The following is a 19,853-nucleotide window of genomic DNA, read 5'->3' as shown; positions in this document are numbered from 1 at the left end:
ATGATTTTGTTTTCACTCTAATAGAAATTAATTTTCATAAAGAATATTAGGAAAGTCTTTTTGCTCTACGCAGAGTCCATCTTCTTTGACCAACTATGGAAGAATTGGGCTTTGGATTCTCTGACATAATTCCTTGATTTATTCATGGAATAAATAGGTTTTGATTACTTGGCATGTGATAGGCACTGTTTTCAGCTCCAGTGTATAATCAGTTAAGTTTGTGCTTTCACAGAGACACACACATGTACTTGGATTTATACCTATGTAAATGCATACATACATGCTGTTAAGTGGTACTAGGCACCACAGGAGAAAGGGGCTCAGAGTATGAGGAAACAGAGTTCTGTTTCAGATGGATTGGTACATTTGGGACTCTCTGATGTGGTAACATTTGAGACACCTGTATGGGAGAAAGGGCAATTGTAGATATGTGGGTAGAACAGGGAAGGCAGGACAAGCCTGAGCCCTGGAACTTTCCAGATAGATATGGTGGCTTTACAAAATAAGACTGTGAAGAAGACACCAAGAAAGTGGGAGGACATTCAGCCGACTGGCCTAGACATTGGGTGCCAAGTGCTTGGACATGAAGGACTAGGCAGCCAAGGTCAATACAGATAGGTTGAAAGTAAGAGCAATGAAGAACATTGCCTGGCTGCTGAAGGTTATGTTCCCCAGAGAATCCCTCTAGGGCTGCACTGCACTGGACCGCTCCTTCTTGTTGAGGTCTTGTCTTTTCCAAGGCCCCTGGGAGCTGCATACGGGCTTCTTCTGGAACTAGATGCCTTGATCCAAGCAGTGGAGATGAATGGGCACAGTGGGGCTCAGCTCCTAACTAGCGGCTAGGTACAGGAACATTTCTAACATTCTGAAACGTCTCCCGGGATAAACCTAATAGGTGGGGCTTAGGTTTCTTCTCCAGCTTATTTTTTATACCCTTTGAAGTCTGGAGTCTCTCCTATTTCTCAAAAGTGGAATATGAATTAATTGTAGGAGGGAGTTAGGTTCAGGGTCTTAAATTCCTTCCCTTCCAATTCTATTCTTTCCTTCTAATGTAAGAAGTCCATTATGGGCCCTAGAGAGAGGGCTCAGTGGTTAAGAGCACTAGCTACTCTTCTAAACTGGGTTTGGTTCCCAGCACCCACGTGGCAGCTCACAATCTTTTGTAACTCCCATTCCAGGGGGGAGTTGACACCGTCTCTGACCTCTCTGGGCATCAGGCACTGCACGATCGTGATGCATATATGCAGGCAACACACCCATGCATACTTATAAAACTTAAATATGATGAAATCATTGAAGGAAATAAGTCTGTTTGATTCAGAAATTGTGGGTGGAGGTAGAGATGGAAACTTCTAATTTTTTTTGATACAGGATTCATAATCTCAATTATATAGATTTCCCTTGCTAACCACATTTCTTATTTGAAACCAGAGTTGGGATGGGTTTGTTGTTGTTGCTTATTGTTGTTGTTGCTGCTGCTGTTTTGTTTCTTGATCACTTTGTTTAGCTTCAAGTAACAAACTTTTCAGATACCAGTGGCTTCAGCGGGAAAAAAAAAAAATCTTAAGAAACAATGGATACCGTTGTGCAAGTATTTCCAGAAAGAGCTGATTAGTATGAAGTCTGCCAAGCTGAAAATAATCACAGATTTTTGGCTCTGAATTGAGGTTTACGTAGACAAGAGTCAATAATTTCATTCTTGCATGAGGAGAGGTCCAGAGACAATGCTTACAGAAAACTGATCTTTTTACCAGGTATCTTGCACCCAGTTTCCGGGGAAGGTGCTTTGTTCTCCCATCTGAATGAGATGTCTGGTCATCTTGCTTAGCTTGGTCAAACATGTCTCTCATTGACCAATGAGGATCCAAACTATAAGGAGTCTACCTTCAGGCTAAAACTCGACATGGAGTCCATGTTATGTCATAGTGAACAGCCCAGCTATAGCATGTGGCTACTGAGCTTTAACGCAATCACTTATCAAACATGGGGAAAGTCAGCAAAAACTTGGTTGGTTTTTAATATATAAAATTAATATGTGCTAGCTCAAAATTTTCCCTAAGACTTATGGAGGATGGCCATGGCCTAGCAGGTACTGAAATGCTCAAGGAACATTAGCTGTTGCTACTGTCGTTGTTATCATTGTCTATGATGAAGAAAGAGAGCTTCGTTTTGGACTAAGAAGTCAAAGAATATGCATGGAAGTCATGAAGAAGATACATAAGGGAGATTGTTGAAAACCAGTCTCTTAGACAATGATGTCTATCAGAGTCAACTAGAGAACTTGTGAGCGTCAGACTCCTGGAAGCTGCCCTATTTCTGTTACTACATCTTCCGTGGAACAATAAAATTTCTAACAAAGTTCCAACCCATGTGGTTGTGGCTGATCTTGCTCTATACTTGGAAGAACTCCATATTACAGTCTTTTTTTCCTCCTCTTGTTTCCAGCTCATTTTCCCCAGAAAGCAGAGTACAGATGCTGTTCACACATTTCTAATCCCCTGTACAAGCCTGATGCTTTCCATTCAGTGAACATAAACTAATGTGCCACAAGCTCTCCTGGTCTCAATATTACCACAGTGCATCAGAGACATCCTTTCTGCTCTCCTGGAACCAAATGGGCAACTGATATTGCACAAATGTTGCATTGCAGATTTGTAGAATAAAAGAACTTTGATTTTTTTTATTGCTTTATGAGATAGATAATTCAAAATACTTCTGTGTTTTAGAACTAAGAGGAAGAGGAAAGGTACAGAATCAGTAACTTTAATGCTGGCAGAATTCTTGGAAATTACCTTTTTATTTTCTATTGAATATTTTTTTAATTTACATTTCAAAATTATCCCCTTTCCCAGTTTCCCCTCCAAAAACACACTATCCCGCCCCACTTCTATAAGGGTGCTCCCTTACCCACCTACCCATCTATTCTCTCTCATCTCCCTGCCCTGACATTCCCCTACACTGGGGCATCGAGTCTTGACAGGACCAAGGGCCTCTATATTAGCCCAAAATCTTCGAATACCCAAGATATAATTCACAGACCACATGAAGCTCAAGAAGGAAGACCAAAATCTCCATGCTTCAGTCCTTCTTAGAAGGGGAACAAAAATACTTACAGGAGGAAATACAGAGACAAAGAGTGGAGCAGAGACTGAAGGAAAAGCTATCCAGAGACTGACCCATCTAGGGGATCCATCCCATATACAGTCACCAAACCCAAACAGTACTGCAGATGCCAAGAAGTGAATGCTGACAGGAGCCTGATATAGCTGTCTCCTGCTGAAAAATCCAGAGGCAGATGCTTGCAGTCAACTATTGGACTGAGAATGGGGTCCCCAATGGAGGAATTAGAGAAAGGACTGAAGGAGCTGAAGGGATTTTCAAGCCCATAGGAAAAACAACAATATCAACCAACCAGACCCCCCCCCACCAGAGCTCTCAGGGACTAAACCAGCAACCAAAGAGTACACATGGAGCGACCCATGGCTCCAGCCTCATATGTAGCAGAGGATGTCCTTGTTGGGAAATTAACTTTCCTATAGTCAGGACAAATAGAGTTAAAGCAATTCCTCAAAATTCCAGGAGCAACTAAAATCAGAGTGGAAGAAAACTCTTACTTGAATCTCCTTTTCATCATCCCGGGTAGCACAAAACAAGATCTTGGTGCTTCATAATATATGTGCTATTTATACAACACACCTAGTCTTTATTAAAAAAAAAAAAAGACAGAGATGAGACCCGGAAAGTAGTATAGGTAAGTTTTCTGTCACTCTAATTTAGAGTATTATGTTACCTATAAAGCAATTACTACTTCTCCTGATGGCTTGGAAGACAGCCATTATTATTGTGTCATCTGGTGACTGTTTTTACATCTGAATTTTATGATACATTGTCTAAAGGATGCCCATCTCTTTGATAGAATTTTACTTGAAATTATTCATCTTTTTATAATTGTAAACTTTATTGAAAAGGGTCCATAATTTCTGGAAACTTCTTTAAAAATGTAATTTTAATTCTTTTGCAATCCACCTCTTATCACATATACTCAAAGCTTCTCTAAAAGAATGTCTAGGTTTGGAGAATGCTAGGCTCACCTGTGAATGCCAGGCCATTTCCTCACTACCACAAAAGCTAGTCCTGCTAGCCCAGGGTCACAGCCTGGCTACTTCTTTCTCGGTTTTCCCCTGTCACCAAGAAAAGACAGTGACTATTGAGGGATCATTATTTCATGAGAGTTCTATGCTCTTTATCCAGTGAAAAACATGTCAAAAAACAAAACAAAAACCAAACAAAACCAAAACAAAACCAAAACAAAACAAATCCAACAAAACCCACAACAACAAAAACACAGAGCTCATGGGCTGAAGAGATGGGTGAGTGGTTAAGAGCATATGTTGGTCTTGTAGAACCTGAGTTCAATTTCCAGCACCCACATCAGGAAATTCACAACTGTCTGTTACTCTAGCTCCAGGAAATCTGGCACCTCTGTCACATTATACACAAACATAAACAAATGCTCATGAGTAAATAATAATAAATAGAATTAAAAATGCAGTCAACTACAAGGAAAGGTTAATTCAGCTTTACTTTTTATTGTGGGATTAATAGTCAACTTATTATATCTAATAAGAGTTTGGGAATTATAATTTAAAACTCTGGATAAGGTATATCAGCAACATAAATGTCAGGGATAAATAATCCTTAGTCTTTGTAATGGCCCTTAAAGCCAGGGGTCTATAGAATCTATGAAGAAAGAAAAATCTCAGAAAAAAATCTAGTTTTAATACCTCAGCAACTAAGATTTTCTTCAAAAATAACTAAGAATTATTATTAATAATTAGGATGTACACATTTATCCTCATATGGAATCTTATTATTTAAGTATTTTTTTTATTTATTAGGTTTTCTGTGTTGCCCAGGCTGTCTTTTAACTTAGGGCCTTAAGCAATCCTGTCTCAGCCTTCCAAGTGTTTGGATTACCAGTGTTAGAAACTGTGTTTAGCTCGTCTCTGCCTTTGGACATAACTTAGTTTTTGAATTGCCTCCTTTTGATGGTCCAGGAACCTTTCTTTTACATAATACTAAGGAAGAGAAGAAATTGTGAAGTCAAAAATATCTGTTCCTAGCAGGGATGTCTCATGAGCCTAGATCATGAATGAGGCAGAAGATGAGAGCAGTTGCTCAGGGAGGAAATGATGTAACTGTATTTTAATTAAAATTTGTGTAAAAAAACATTCCTGCCCCAGGCAAAAGATTGTCTAGGATAAGAAGGGAAAATCTCAAAAACCAGAAGTGGCCTTAGACATTGTGGTTTCTGGGAAGGGGTCTGTGCCCTACCTCTCTGAAGCCAGTGTCTGTTGAAGTGTGAGCTATGAACCCACCACACAGCTGGAGTTGCAACAGATAAAGTCGATCTGAGTTATTGGCCTTTGCCAAGGAAGGAAGGAGTCTCCACCATGCATAAGCCTCAAGACAAGGAGAACGCTGGGCTAGACAGGCCCCAGACTTCTCCAGCCCCCTCCTCTGTTCAGAAAATTAAAATATGATCCCATGCACCCAAGGAGAATATGCGTAGCAAAATTGTGATGAGTCCAACAAGAAGTCTGAGGTATTAGGTAGGGAGGAGTGTGTAGTCATATCTCCTCCAGCCCTTGTCCGGTCCTCAATACCACATATGTGCCCCAAATCTAAAGCCAGTCATGGAGAATGGAGTGACTACATGGATGGGAATGTGCCCTGTGTTAGCCAAAATAGAATCTTTAAGATTTGGTTGCATGGGGAATGAAAATAAACACAGAGTTCGGTTAGAATAAAGACATCCCCTTTCCAAGCATTTATAAAGACTTTCCTTTTGCCTACCACACACAAATTACTGTTTACTGAGTATGGCTATATATTTTCCCCAAATAGGAAAATAGTTACTTAAAAAAAATTTCAACTCAAAAGTAATAACGTGCTCCAATTAGTTGACATGTAAAATGGCTTTAAATAACATTTCAGGAAAGATGGTGACTTCTCTTTCAAATGAAAAACTGTTGTGAGGAACAAATTTTGTCCTAAAATATTTTAATGTAAAACTTGTGTTGGTATTGTGTTTTTGGATTGAAGACCAAATCATCCCCCATACATTCCCGTCTCACATCCTGTGCTAGGAACTTTCCAGAAACTCTTGCTGCAGTGAGGTCCTCTGCAGAAGACCTCCCAGCTTCCTTTGGGACATGTCCCTGCTGTCAATGAAGTACATTCTCATTTTCTTATTGTTATCCAAATTGCTCTCCCCGTTCTCAGTCTTATTGTTTACACATTTCCAATGTCCCTGTATTTATTCCCCAGTGCGTGTTACTCAGTTCCTACTAACTAATGCATGATTGATTGTAATTTCTCTTTTTTTCAACAAAGGACCGTGGGTTCAGCTTCTCTGCTATACATGGGAGATATAGCACAGTCATACAGAGGCCTTGGGCTCCTCTGATCCCCAGCACCCCCTGGCTCTGAGACTTCTGGCAGACTAACATCACTTTCCTAATCTACAACACAGAGATGATATGATAGTTCCTGCCTCCTAGAGTCAAAAGTAAATGTCACATGCATAGAATGTATATGGTAGCTTCTGGCAAATACTGATCAAGAAATGCCAACTATATTATTGCTTGGCCTGGAATACCCCTTCCATCCACAGATGATCTTTTTCTTCCCCTTTTACTGTTATTCCTTTAGCGCTTGTGGAATTCCTTTTCAATAAAGCACTCATCACTTGCTAGCTGTTTTCGGTTCTATAAACGTTAATTAAACCCATAACGTGTACCAGAAACCACAGAGTAAGACAACAGAATGAATAAAATGTGCTCTCCTGCCGTCCTTCTTCATCTGACAGCTTAGAAGGGACCAGTTAACAACTTCACATTTACACATGTTAAATTGGGAGGGCACGTTGGACAAACTCGTCGCTGAAGGCTTCTTGGTGTGAGGAAGCGTTGGAAGGAACCCTGAATCCAGTGAGGTATACTGGCAAGCCTGTCTAGAATATAAGAAGGATCCAGAACACAGACAGGTACAGCACGAAGCTGCGGAGTGTTGATAGGAATGTGCAACAGTTAATATTTGTGGAAACTAGAGAAAAAAGAATGAGAAAGAATGCGAACAGTCACTGTGGACTTGAACCTAAAGAGAAGTTGTCAACCAAGTTCACAAACTTGGTTACATAAAATATGACTTATCCTCCTGCCTAGATAAATATATCTTCATAATATCCTGGCAGGCGGAGCTGTAATTCAGAATTCTAGACCTTTCTGGAATCCCAAGCTCAAAATATAGTGTGTGTGTCGGGGGTGGGTGGGGGTGGGGGGTGAGCTAGCTGTTAGCCCATGGCCGGCTGCTGAGCTGAATAGCCATGACTGTCCAAAGTCATGTTGTAACTTTGATCACTCATGTGACACTAGAAACAGAGCCAGAACAGTGTGATGGATCTAATGTCCTTCTAGACAGATCTGCCAGCTCCTTGATCATGACCTTCCCAGTCTGCAGAGCTGTGAGCAATAAATTCCTGTGGTTTAAGTCATGTGGTCTGTGGTATTTGTTGTAGCACCTCAAACAAAAGGATCCACCCACCATGTCTTTCTTGAGCCTGACTCCACAGCCCAACCACATCTCTGGAAATGCTGCTAATATTTGTCCCTTGGCCAATATACCTCAATCCTGCCCAGAAGTACTATTGATCCTGCAGAGCATAAATTCAGGGAAGTGACCTATGCCAGTGTTGAAGACTTTGGGCCATTTCCCGGGGGGACTGGAATACCAGGCATCTGCAACATGAAGCACAAGGAGGAAACCTGGATTCTTAGTAAATTATTTTACTTAGCTACATGATTCTTCCTCTCTGTTGAAGACCAAGAAGCACTAGTTTCAATCTGTCCATCTCTAAAGGTCAGATCTGGGGACATCTCAGGCATCCCGACAGCAGAATGGTCTTGATGGCAAATCGTACTTCTCCATTCCGCTAACAATGACGAAAGAGGAAGGGGAGTGGGGTGAAATGTTGGGGATCTAGACAAGAGCCAATGCTATGTTTTCATTTAGGAGGAGATGGATTTTAATCTGTTGGGTATTTGGAATCTTTGAAATGTTTTAAATAAAGAGTTGTCATAAGGTTTTCCTAGAAAAGTATGTTATCAGTTCTTTGGAAGGTAGCCTGAAAACCAAGAGGCGAATGAGACAGGGGAAGAGGAATGAGTTTTGGAAAGGTTTGCCAAGAGATGAAGCTGAATTCTACAGAGCCAAAAAACTAGTATAACACATGTTCTAGAGGGAAAAATGATAGGAAGTGTTTATCATTTGGGGATGGGAGTGGGAGGTGATGGGAAACGGAGGACAAAGAGGCCTGTGAATGGTTCCCATATTTGCTTCAGTGGTGATGCATTGGTCTCCTATGGTAAGAAATGAGTGCACCCTTACCAGCTTAAAACAACATCAATTATTCTTCACAACTCATCTCAGCTGCGTCTTGGGATCAGAATCTCACAAAGCTGAACCCAAGTATTGGCAGAGCTCCATCCCTTTGGGGAAGGTCTGAGAAGGCGTTTGCTCCTGAATCCATTTGAATTGAGATGTGAATCCCTCCTGGTTGTAGCACTAAAGTCCCATGTTTTAACTGAGGCAAGACTTTGGTCCCAGGGGCAGCACCCTCTTTATATTCCTTCCACATGGCCCTTCCCATAATGGAGGAACATTTTCCTTCATGCCAAATCTTTCTTTTCTGCTTGATCTCCTTGCTTCATCCCTTTTCTGTATCTCTATTCTGTCTCCTTCTGGGTTCATAAGGACCCATGATATTATAAAATGGGTCCTGTCCATATACTATTGAATAATTTTGTGTTGTAGCACTTAACCATAATGTCACATTAAGAAAATTAGTTAGATTATGTGATGCCATATACTGATAGGCTTCAAGAATTAGGGATAGCCATATTTTGAGAAATGATCTTTTTAAAAAAAAAAGTCTCGTCCCTACCTGTCCCTCGCCTAAGCACAATCATCAGGTTGCTGGCACAACTTCAGTGAGAGTCTAGTCTTTTAAATTTCTGGTTCAAGACCATCTATGATGACATTATTTAGAAAGTTTTGAATTCTACCTCCTCAATCCCACCCCAATACTCCCTACTGAATGCCTTACTCAATTTCTTCCTTAAGTCTGTAGGATTATGAAATAATGTCCTTCTTATAGTTTAGCTGTCAACTGTACCCAAACTTACAGTGATCGGTAAGGGGAACTTCAATCAAAGAATAGCCTGGATCAGATTGGCTTGGGGATATGTCTGTGAGCCGCCATTTTGCTTGCTAGTTGCTCTTGATCGCTAGATGATATAGGAGGGTCTAGACCATTGTGGGTAGTACCATTCTTACGCAGACAGGCTGAGACTGTATGAGAACTGAAATTTGAGTGTGAAACTGAAAGTAAGCTAGTAGGCAGCACTCCTCCCTGGCCTCTGCTTCTGTTCCTGCCTCCAGTTATTTGCTTTGAGCTCCTGTCCTGACTTCCTTCCATGATGGATTATGACCTAGAAGTGTAAGCTAGATAATCCCTTCCCTCAGTGAATTGCTTGTGTGTCGTCATGGTGCTTTTTATAGCAACAAAAAGCAAACGAGGTACAAATCTAAAATAGGGTTTTTGTTTGTTTGCATCTGTCAGACATGTTCACCATTGAATCTCCAGCCCTGCCAACAGTTTTTGGTACACAGTAAAGGTCAATAAATTTTTGTTGAATGGGAGGTGATAAGATCCAGCCAGAAAATGTAGGCCCTCTGAAAAAGAAACATTACCATTGAACATCTTCTCAATTTTTGTATATAAAGCATTTAGTCTTTTGGCAGTGCCTTTTGATTTAAAACATGCATTTGCAGCACAGCCATTCAAATGATAATGTCAGCATCCACATCAGCAGAGATGGGATGAGTATCCCTAGAAGGATTAAATTGCGCAGGCAAAGTGAGCCATTTTACCCTTCTCTGGTAATAGATCTTCCGTGAGTGGTCCTGTTCGAATAAATCAGCAATATTAAAGTGGGATTTTGTTTTACCTTAACATAGTAATGAGCATCACCAGGGCCAGCTGAACATTTGCCTATGTTTCTATATTCGACGGTGTTTGGGCTATAAATCTTACTGATGCTTGCCCTTCCTTATCATTCATACAGGACTGGAGATCATTCAAGAGGTCATCTTGTCTAACCTCCTCCTTAAATCTTAAGCTTATGAAGAACATTCACAAAATGAGCTGAGTGGAGAGTTATTAAAACGCCTCTGAACAACGCAGCGCCTTGAATCGATGTTTCAAGTTTCTAGGCTATCGAAGTTCAGTTGTTTAAGTTGTTTTTTTGTTTGTTTGTTTGTTTATTCTTCTCATTAGTATTCAAATTTTGGATTTAGCTATCTTCTCCATTGGTGAACAGAGAATGATCAATAAGCAGAACCTAGGGGCACAGGCTTATAATGCCAGTCTCTTCGGAGGCTCGGGTGGACAGTCCTAACAAGACCTGGCTGGGGTGGGTGGGTGGGGGGCACCCTGGCTCAGTGAAATCAAGAGAGCTAAAACTGCAACTCGGTTATTAGAGTCCTTGCCTGCCCTGCAGGGGTCTCCACTCTCAATCCTGCCAAACAACTACAGAGACAGCTTCTATTCGGTGGGACTCTTTCCCTTAATCAATTGACTACAGATGCACTTTTTTTTGGTTTTGTTTTGTTGAGGTGACATCTTCCTATGTAACCCAGGCTGGTTTCAGATCTGAATCTCCTGCCTCTTCCTCTAAAGTATGGGGATGACAGGCATGTGCCACATTGCCCAGTTTGACTCTGCCTCCTCCCAGGTTCTGTCTCACTGCCTCACTGTCGCAGTTTCAAGTGGATAGGGTATTTTACTGGAGTTCTGGTTAAGGTTACATACAATGAGCTGGCAGCTTCTCTCCCTGCAAAAACACTCCTCGGGAGACAAGCATTTCCTACTCTACTTGGCTTGTCAAATGAATGTCATCCCCAAACATAGACAGGTTTGTGTATCTTTGTTTGGGTGGAAATTAATTAAAAATAATCAGAAATTTTTACTTATTCAATAACTTAAAATACTAATCATTTTAAATTAAAATGATCAACAGATTATTAGTGAGCAGATCATTAACTAATATAAATTAGTTAATATTACATTGAATAACTAATTTATAACTAATTTGGCCTTCTTTTCATCTTCATTAAATTGGGTATTTCTTATTTACATTTCAATTGTTATTCCCTTTCCCAGTTTCCATGCCAACATCCCCCTAACCCCTCCCCAGCCCCTTCTCTATGGGTGCTCCCCTCCCCATCCTCCTCCCATTACCGCCCTCCCACCAAGAATTCCGTTCACTGGGGGTCCAGCCTTGGCAGGACCAAGGGCTTCCCCTTCCTCTAGTGCTCTTACTAGGCTATTCATTGCGACCTATGCAGTTGGAGCCCAGGGTCAGTCAATGTATACTCTTTGGGTCGTGGCTTAGTCCCTGGAAGCTCTGGTTGGTTGGCATTGTTGTTCATATGGGGTCTCAAGCCCCTTCAGCTCTTTTAGTCCTTTCTCTGATCCCTTCAATGGGGGTCCCAATCTCAGTTCAGTGGTTTGCTGCTGGTATTCGCCCCTGTATTTGCCGTATTCTGGCTGTGTCTCTCAGGATAATTTGGCCTTTTTTTTTTAGATAAGTTCTCAGGTAGTCTTGTATGACTCTCAGACTTGCTATGTAGCTGAGGATGACCCTGACATACTAATCCTCCTGCTTCTACCTCCCACACACTCTGCTCACAGAAATGCACTATCATGCCTAAGTTGGGTCATTTTTCTTCTTCTTCTTCTTCTTCTTCTTCTTCTTCTTCTTCTTCTTCTTCTTCTTCTTCTTCTTCTTCTTCTTCTTCTTCTTCTTCTCCTTCTCCTCCTCCTCCTCCTCTTCCTCCTCCTCCTCCTCCTCTTCCTCCTCTTCCTCCTCCTCTTCCCCTTCTCCTCCTCCTCCTCTTCCCCTCCCTCCTCCTCCTTCTTCCTCTTCTTCAATGGATTAATTTTGTGAATTGAACATTTCACACAAGTATACATTAGTCTGATGACATTCTCCAACAGGAAAGCATAGCAGCTATAGACACCCATGCTGTGTCTGGGTACAAATTGACCACTAACAGCTAGGCATGGATGGAGGAAAGGTCAAGGTCCCAGCCTCTCACTCCTAACCCATTTGCTGCTGAGAGTGTTATAGAAAGAGGGACTCATTTTTTTTCAATTGTACACCTAACAATGACCCCACTAGGTGCCAATGGAAACTCCCAATTCAATGAGCAGGTCAATTTTTGAAACTCAAAAATTTAAAAACAAGTCTACTACTTGGTCCTATAACATGTTTCTGCCTTGCCCTTATGGTACATAATTGAACATGAAGCCCCCTTTCTTTTTTCATTTTGTTTTCATTTTTTTTCTTTTTTCTTTTTTTCGGAGCTGGGGACCGAACCCAGGGCCTTGGGCTTGCTAGGCAAGCGCTCTACCACTGAGCTAAATCCCCAACCCCTTGTTTTAATTTTTTTATTGGATAGTTTCTTTACCTACACTTCAAATATTATCAACCTTCCATTCACCCTCTGGAAACCCCCTATCCCATGCCCCCACACCCTGTCTCCATGAGGGTGCTCCCTCACCCACCCAGCCTCCTCACCCTGATATTCCCCTACACTGGAGCATGGAGCCTTCACAGGACCAAGGGCCTTTCCTCTCATTGATGCCCAACAAGGCCATCCTCTACTACATATTCAGCTGGAGCCATGGGTCACTCCATGTGTACTCTTTGGTTGCTGATTTACTCCCTGAGAGTTCTGGGTGGGGTGATCTGGTTGGTTGATATTGTTGTTCTTCCTATGAGCTTGAAAATCCCTTCACTTCCTTCAGTCCTTTCTCTAATTCCTCCATTGGGGACCCCATTCTCAGTCCAATGGTTGACTGCAAGAATCCGACTCTGTATTTGTCAGGCTCTGGCAGAGTCTCTCAGGAGACAACTGTATCAGGCTCCTGTCAGCATGCACCTCTTGGCATCCACAATAGTGGCTGGGTTTGGTGACTGTATATGAGATGGATCCCCTAGGTGGGGCAGTCTCTGGATGGCCTTTCCTTCAGTCTCTGCTCCACACTTTGTCTCCATATTTCCCCCTTCTAAGAAGAACTTAAGCATCCACACTTTTGTTTTCCTTCTTCCTGAGCTTCATGGGGACTGTAAATTGTACCTTGGGTATTCTGAGCTTTTGTCTAATAGTCACTTATAAGTGAGTGCATATCATGTGTGTTCTTTTGTGATTGAGTTACCTCACTCAGGATATTTTCTAGTTCCATCCATTTACCTAAGAAATTCATGAAGTCATTGTTTTTAATAGCTCAGTAGTACTCCATTGTGTAAATGCACTAGATTTTCTATATCCATTCTGTTGAAGGGCATCTGTGTTCTTTTCAGCTTCTGGCTATTATAAATAAGGCTACTGTGAACATAGTGGAGTATGTGTCCTTGATATATGTTGGGGTATCTTTTGGGTATATGCCCAAGAGTGGTGTAGCTGGGTCCTCAGGTAGTACTATGTCCAATTTTCTGAGAAACCTCCAGACTGATTTCCAGAGTGGTTGTACCAGTTTGCAATCCTACCAACAATGGAGGAGTGTTCCTCTTTCTCCACACCCTCACCAGCATCTGTTCTCATTTGAGGTTTTGATCTTAGCCATTCTGATTGGTGTGAGGTGGAATCTCAGGGTAGTTTTAATTCTCATTTCCCTGATGACTAGTGATTTGGAACATTTCTTTAAATCAGATACACTAAAACTAATAGAAGAAAAAGTGGAGAAATTTTCCTGAACAGAACACCAATGGCTTATGCTCTAAGATCAAGAATCAACAAATGGGACCTCATAAAATTGCAAAGCCTCCATAGGCCTTGGTTTCTGTTGCTTATGGTCCTGCTCTTGCCTCTCACCATCTGGTTATCTCTAATTATACCTGCTCTTGCTGTCTCTGACTGGAGCCTGTCCCTCCTGTGATCCTGGTTGTGTTCGAACTCCTCAGAGTCCAGCAGTCTGTGATCCTATGATTCTGGGATCCTGGGATCCTGAGATCCTGAGTGTGACAGAGCTCCTGGGAGTCAAGCTGTCTCCAGGATCCTGAAATCCTGGTGTAACCAAGCTCCTGAGATCTTGTTGTGTCAGAGCTTCCTTTGGGTGTTGTGGGACTGGGTGCAGAGCTAGCGCCCCAGGTCTGCTCGGGGCACTGGTTCAGACCAAAAGGAACCTGTGCCACTGGCTGGATGAGGGTTCCTCCATCTCTGGATTCCAGGGGTGCCTGTTACTCCAGGTCTTGGGGCCATTGTGGCTATCTCACTTCTGATCCTGGGTGTGTTAGAGAACCTGTGAGTCAGACTTCCTTTGGGTTTTGTGGGACTGGGTGCAGAGCCAGCGCCCCAGGTCTGCTCAGAGCACTGGTTCAGACCAGAAGGAACCCATGCCCCTGGCTGGGCAGGAATTCCTGCATCCCTGGATTCTGGGAGACCCAGTTACTCCAGGTGTTGGGGCTGGTGTCGGGGCAGATGTCGTGGCCTCTCCTGTGATCCTGGGCATTTCAGAGTTGGGCGTCCTCTGGGTGTTGTGGGAATGGGTGCAGAGCCAACGCACAGGGTCTGCTCAGCGCACTGGTTCAGATGGAAGGGTGGAGCCCCCTTTCATTACAGAAGACAGTGCAGCTTTATACAGGGAAGGGTTTCCCTTTGGCTCTGGTGTAGGGAGAGTAAGTAGACTTAGCCTTGGAGTTCGCAGAGGTACTTCTGGGACATAGGAGGTCTTACACAATCTCTATTTCTATGGTTTGTTACACAAGCAGAGTTTGCATTCAGCCTTTAAAATTATGTTTTAAGGGAAAAAATTGGCTTATCTGGAGAGATAATTCTCCATCACTTTCTTTCTTTCTTAGTTTAGCTTCAAAGTGTTTCTTCAAGGCTCCCCTTCTGTCGAGGTGTTTTGTTGTTACATAGCTCTGAGGAAGGCACCAGGAATGCCAGGTTTAGCGTGAGTGACTTGAAGAAATACTTTACTTTTATTGCAAGCTGCCTCAGTAGTCACCTTCTTGGTGCTTTAATGAAATGCCCGAGGCTGTTAATTTAACACAGAGAAAATTTTATTGAGCTTGTAGTTTGGGGAGTACAATCTGTCAAAGGATTAGTAGAGATCCTCTGTGGTTAGGCTCCTCTACATATGGTGAGCAGGCAGCTTTTCTCCCTGCACGTAACAACCCTTGAGAGACATGCATTTTCTTTCTAGTCTCTATACTTCTTGGGGCCCACTGTGGCTTGTCAACTGTGTGCCATCCCCAGAATTTTGAAAGGTTTATGTGTGTTTGGTTGATGGTTGGGAGATGGTGGCTTACCATTGCTTGAGTGTGGGGGAGCAAATGGTCACAGATCAAATGGGGACAGAGAGAAGGAGGGGCACATTAGGCGTGATTCCGTGACAATCTTCAAAAGGTTATTCCTTCACTGTCAAAGACTCATATATAAATTCCTTCCTGCAACCAGAGACTCAAAGACCCTCTCAATAGGATCCTTCCCCTTTAAAAATTACTTTTAATATTTTTTAAAAATCCGGTCATTATCCCCTTTCCAGTCTACCGTCTGGTAGTTCCTCATCCCATTCCTCCTCCTCCTGTCTCCAGGAGGATGTCTCCAGTCCTGAACTTCCCATCCCCCCGCACCGTGCCAGGCCTCCCCACTCCCTGGGGCCTCAAGTCTCTTTAGGGTTAGGTGCATCTTTCACTGTGGCCAGACCAGGCAGTCCTCTGCTGTATATGTCTTGGGGGCCTTGGATCAGCTAGTGTATGCTGCCTAGTTGGTGGCTCAGTGTCTGAGAGATGTCTGGGGTTCAGGTTAGTTAAGACTGCTGGTCTTCCTATGGGGTCACCCTCCTCCCCAAATTCTTCCCACCTTTCCCTAATTCAACCACAGGGGCCCCTGACTTCAGTCCATTGGTTGGGTGTAAGTATCTGTCTTAGTCAGCTGCTTGTTGGGCCTCTTGGAGGACAGCCATGCTAGGCTCCTGTCTGTAAGCATACCGTAGCATCAGTAACGGTGTCAGACCTCAGAGCCTCCCCTTGAGATGGATTCCGAGTTGGGCCCTCTTTTCTTAAAGTTTTGTCTCCCAATAGCATCACTTTGGGATCTAAGTTCTTGGTTATGATGGGAACCTTTGGGAACACAGATACCATATCTGAAACATCATATTTGGTTGAGAAATAATATGTAGGGGAAAACGTACAGTATTTTAAAAAAAGACTTCTTTAAATTCTTGCATTGATCCCTCAAGGGACAAGATACATTGGATTTTGTTTTATAGTACATGGTGCATTACTTGATGTGAATACAAAAAGATCTATAACTTAATTTTTTATCTGGGCTTAGAAACATGACTCAGCGGTTAAGAGCATTTGCTTTGCAATCATGAGGACAGGAGTTCAGATCCCAACACTCGTGTAACAAACCTTGAATCTAAGGAAAACAAGCAATCCCAGCTCCGAGGTCCCCAGAGCTTTCTACAGCTTGTTAGCTTCCAGTCTACCTGAGAAAATACAAGCCTTAGATTCACAGAATGACACAGCCTCAGAGGAGAGAAAGTGGGAAGCGGAAGAGGCTGATGCCCAAGGCCTTCTTCTGTGCATCAGTGCCCCCCCCCCAGGTACCCAGAGCTATGTTAACATGCACATATGCACATACGCACACACACACAAGGAAATAAAGGGCTAAAGAGAAAGCTGAGCCATTCTGTACCTGCTGCCGGTACAGAGACCTGAGTTCAATTCCCAGTACTCACATGGTGACTCACAACCTTCTACAGCTCCAATTCTAGGTCATCTGATGGCCTCTGCGGGCACTGCATGCATGTAGTGCAGAGACATACATGACGACCAAATACTCAAAAGCATAAAATACAAATAAACACATCTTAAATAAATGCTTTAAAAATAAGTGCTATAACCAGAAATGCATGGTGGCTTACAGCTTTAATCTAAGCCTTTGAGAACTGTTCCAAGTTGAAGACCAGATTGGTCTATATAGTGAGTTCCAGGCTAGGCTTGAATATACAGGGAGACAATATTTCAAATAAATTTAATAATATCCAGAAAAATATTGCCTTTATTGTGTATGGATAAAAATGGTCTCTATTCTACCTAAATAGAAATTTCTGGTTCTACCAACATTCAGAAGACTACATTAATTACTTTGGTGAGCCCTTACATTTTTTTTCTTTTAGAAGTTTTCCTGTATTTTGCATATTGTTGAAAAGTTAATTCTTGGAAATTTTACTTTTTTCCAATATTTATAGCTCATCACAGCTTGTGCCCAGACTTACTTTCTTTGATCCATCTTCAGGGCTGTGGGCCCAGATCTGGAGTGCTATTTGTTATCAAAAATACTCCTTTGGGAAATCTAATATATAGTCTCTTTATGAATACTGTTTCCCTTTTCAATATTATGCTCCTCTCTATTAGATTAAATATGCAAGGCAAGATACTTGCACGTTCTTTTGACACCATCATGGGCACTTCCCTGAACATATAATCAAACACAGTCCTAGCTCTCTGCAGAATGCTTGTAAGGAGGAGGAGATAACCACACCACACCAAGGAAGCAGGCTATTAACTCTCCATGAAGCATGGTGTAGCACATTGCTAGCTATCCCTCACTGTGTCTTGTAGAGAGCATTGCATGCTTATAGAGAGACCTCATGACTTTCTCATACCCTCACACCTTATCATTGACTCTGTAGAAATTTAGATTAGACAAAGGGGAAAAAAGCATTAAAATTCAAACATTTAGGAAAAGCAAAGAAATATGGAATGACATATCTCTTTCTTGATCAACAAATATTCCATGATAATTTTCAAAGATTTTTTTAAAGGATGATGAACTAATAATTTATTTTTAGAAGAGGAAAGTGTGGGTACGTGCCATTGGAAACAGAGAAATACTTTATATTGGTGTAGGTAAAGTGAGTAACAGTAAGCCTTGTTTGTTATCTAGGCCTTGAGCAGTTTTGAAAAGTCAGATTCAAACATCGTATCTTTAACACTGGGTGTGCTTGGAGAAAAAAAAGAGCTTAAGCTGGCTCTTAGCAACTTAAAGTCTTCCAGATTGTGTCCTCTCAGAGTCTGTGACAGCAATAGATAGCTGGGAGATGGATCATAAAAGTAATATAGACATTTGCTCATGATCTGTTGAATTCTTTAGTCATCAATATTTGGAGTTTGAGCCTTCCTATTGGTTCTTGTTAGTTTTTCTCAACTTGACACAAGATAGAGTCATAGAGTCATCTGGAAAGACAGAAACTCAGTTGTCTCCATCAGGATTGCCTTTAGGAAACTCTGTGAGGATGTGTGTGTGTGTGTGTGTGTGTGTGTGTGTGTGTGTGTGTGTGTGTGTGTGTGTGTGGTTGATTTAACCATTACCACTCCAGAGAAGGTAGCTCTGGGTCTTATCGGAAAGCAAACTGAGCAAGCCAGTAAGCAAGGAACATTCCTCTGGGCTTGTGGTTAAGTTCCTGCCTTCAAGTTCCTTCCCTGAGTTCCTGCCCTGCATTGACTCAGTGATGAAATGTATCCTGGGCACTTTAAGGCAAAATAGACCACTTTCTTTCTTGCAAAGTTGCTTTTGGTAAATGCTTTATGACAGCAAGAGAATATCAAAGAAGAAAACTATTAAAACCTCAACAGCTTCTATGCCTCTTTTGTCGGCTAGTAGGCCTTGGGTCCCAAGGTTTATGGAGAAAATAAAAGGGAGCAAATAAAAGATTAAAACAGACACAGAAGGAACACCCATTCAGAGCCTGCCCCACATGTGGCCCATACATATACAGCCATCCAATTAGACAAGATAGATGAAGCAAAGAAGTGCAGGCCAACAGGAACCTGATGTAGATCGCTCCTGAGAGACACAGCCAGAATACAGCAAATACAGAGGCGAATGCCAGCATTTCTCTGAGAGAAATGGATAAAACCCAAGCAGAAATATTACTCTTCCTACCCATTATAGGAAAGTGAAGAGTGATCAGATAGGACCATTGATACAACAAATGTATATGTTAGAGGAAGTCAGATTTGGACAGTTTGGGCATCTGTGCCTGAGATTTCACTTCAAAGAAATTTCCAACCTTTCATAAATATAGTCCCTCAGATTTTAGAGTAAAATTAAATAGATCCTGATAGGTTAGAGACTCCTATGAGATTTTTAGATTTCGTTGACTTAATCATGTCTTTGTCTATTTTGAGAAATGGCTGTTAATCTCTAAAAATAAGTCTAAAGATACTTTCTCTTATTCTCTCCCTTTCCTGCTGTTCTCTCTACACAGGCACCAGATTCTTTTCAATTAGGTAGATGAACTCTTGCTCTCGATCTCCTTCCTCTTCCTCTTCCTCTTCCCTCTGCCTTTCTCCCTGTCCCTTTTCACTTGCATCGATGGCATGCAGTATGTGCATAAAAGCATGCCTCCATCTGTTTTACCTCTTTCTGCTTTACTCACTTCGTTGTAGCCTACACTCTGCATTGAGCATCAGGAGTGTTATCAGCATAGATAAGGAAGCAACATTAACCACCAACTTGACCTCAGAGATCTTTCTTATCTCTTTTCTTGTAAGTATTTGAATCTTATTAAACAAAACCCATGTCCTTCACCATTGAAAATGATCCCAGACAAATCTGCATCTGAATACTTCTCCACTAATGGGATCTCTGAGATTCTCTTTTGTTTTGCTCTAATAGGTCAGAATATTAATTAAAAAATTATTTCTTTA

Source organism: Rattus norvegicus, chromosome 15 (genome assembly GCF_036323735.1).
Source record: "Rattus norvegicus strain BN/NHsdMcwi chromosome 15, GRCr8, whole genome shotgun sequence".
NCBI classification, from domain to species: Eukaryota; Metazoa; Chordata; class Mammalia; order Rodentia; family Muridae; genus Rattus; species Rattus norvegicus.
Note: the sequence above shows the minus strand (reverse complement) of the source record.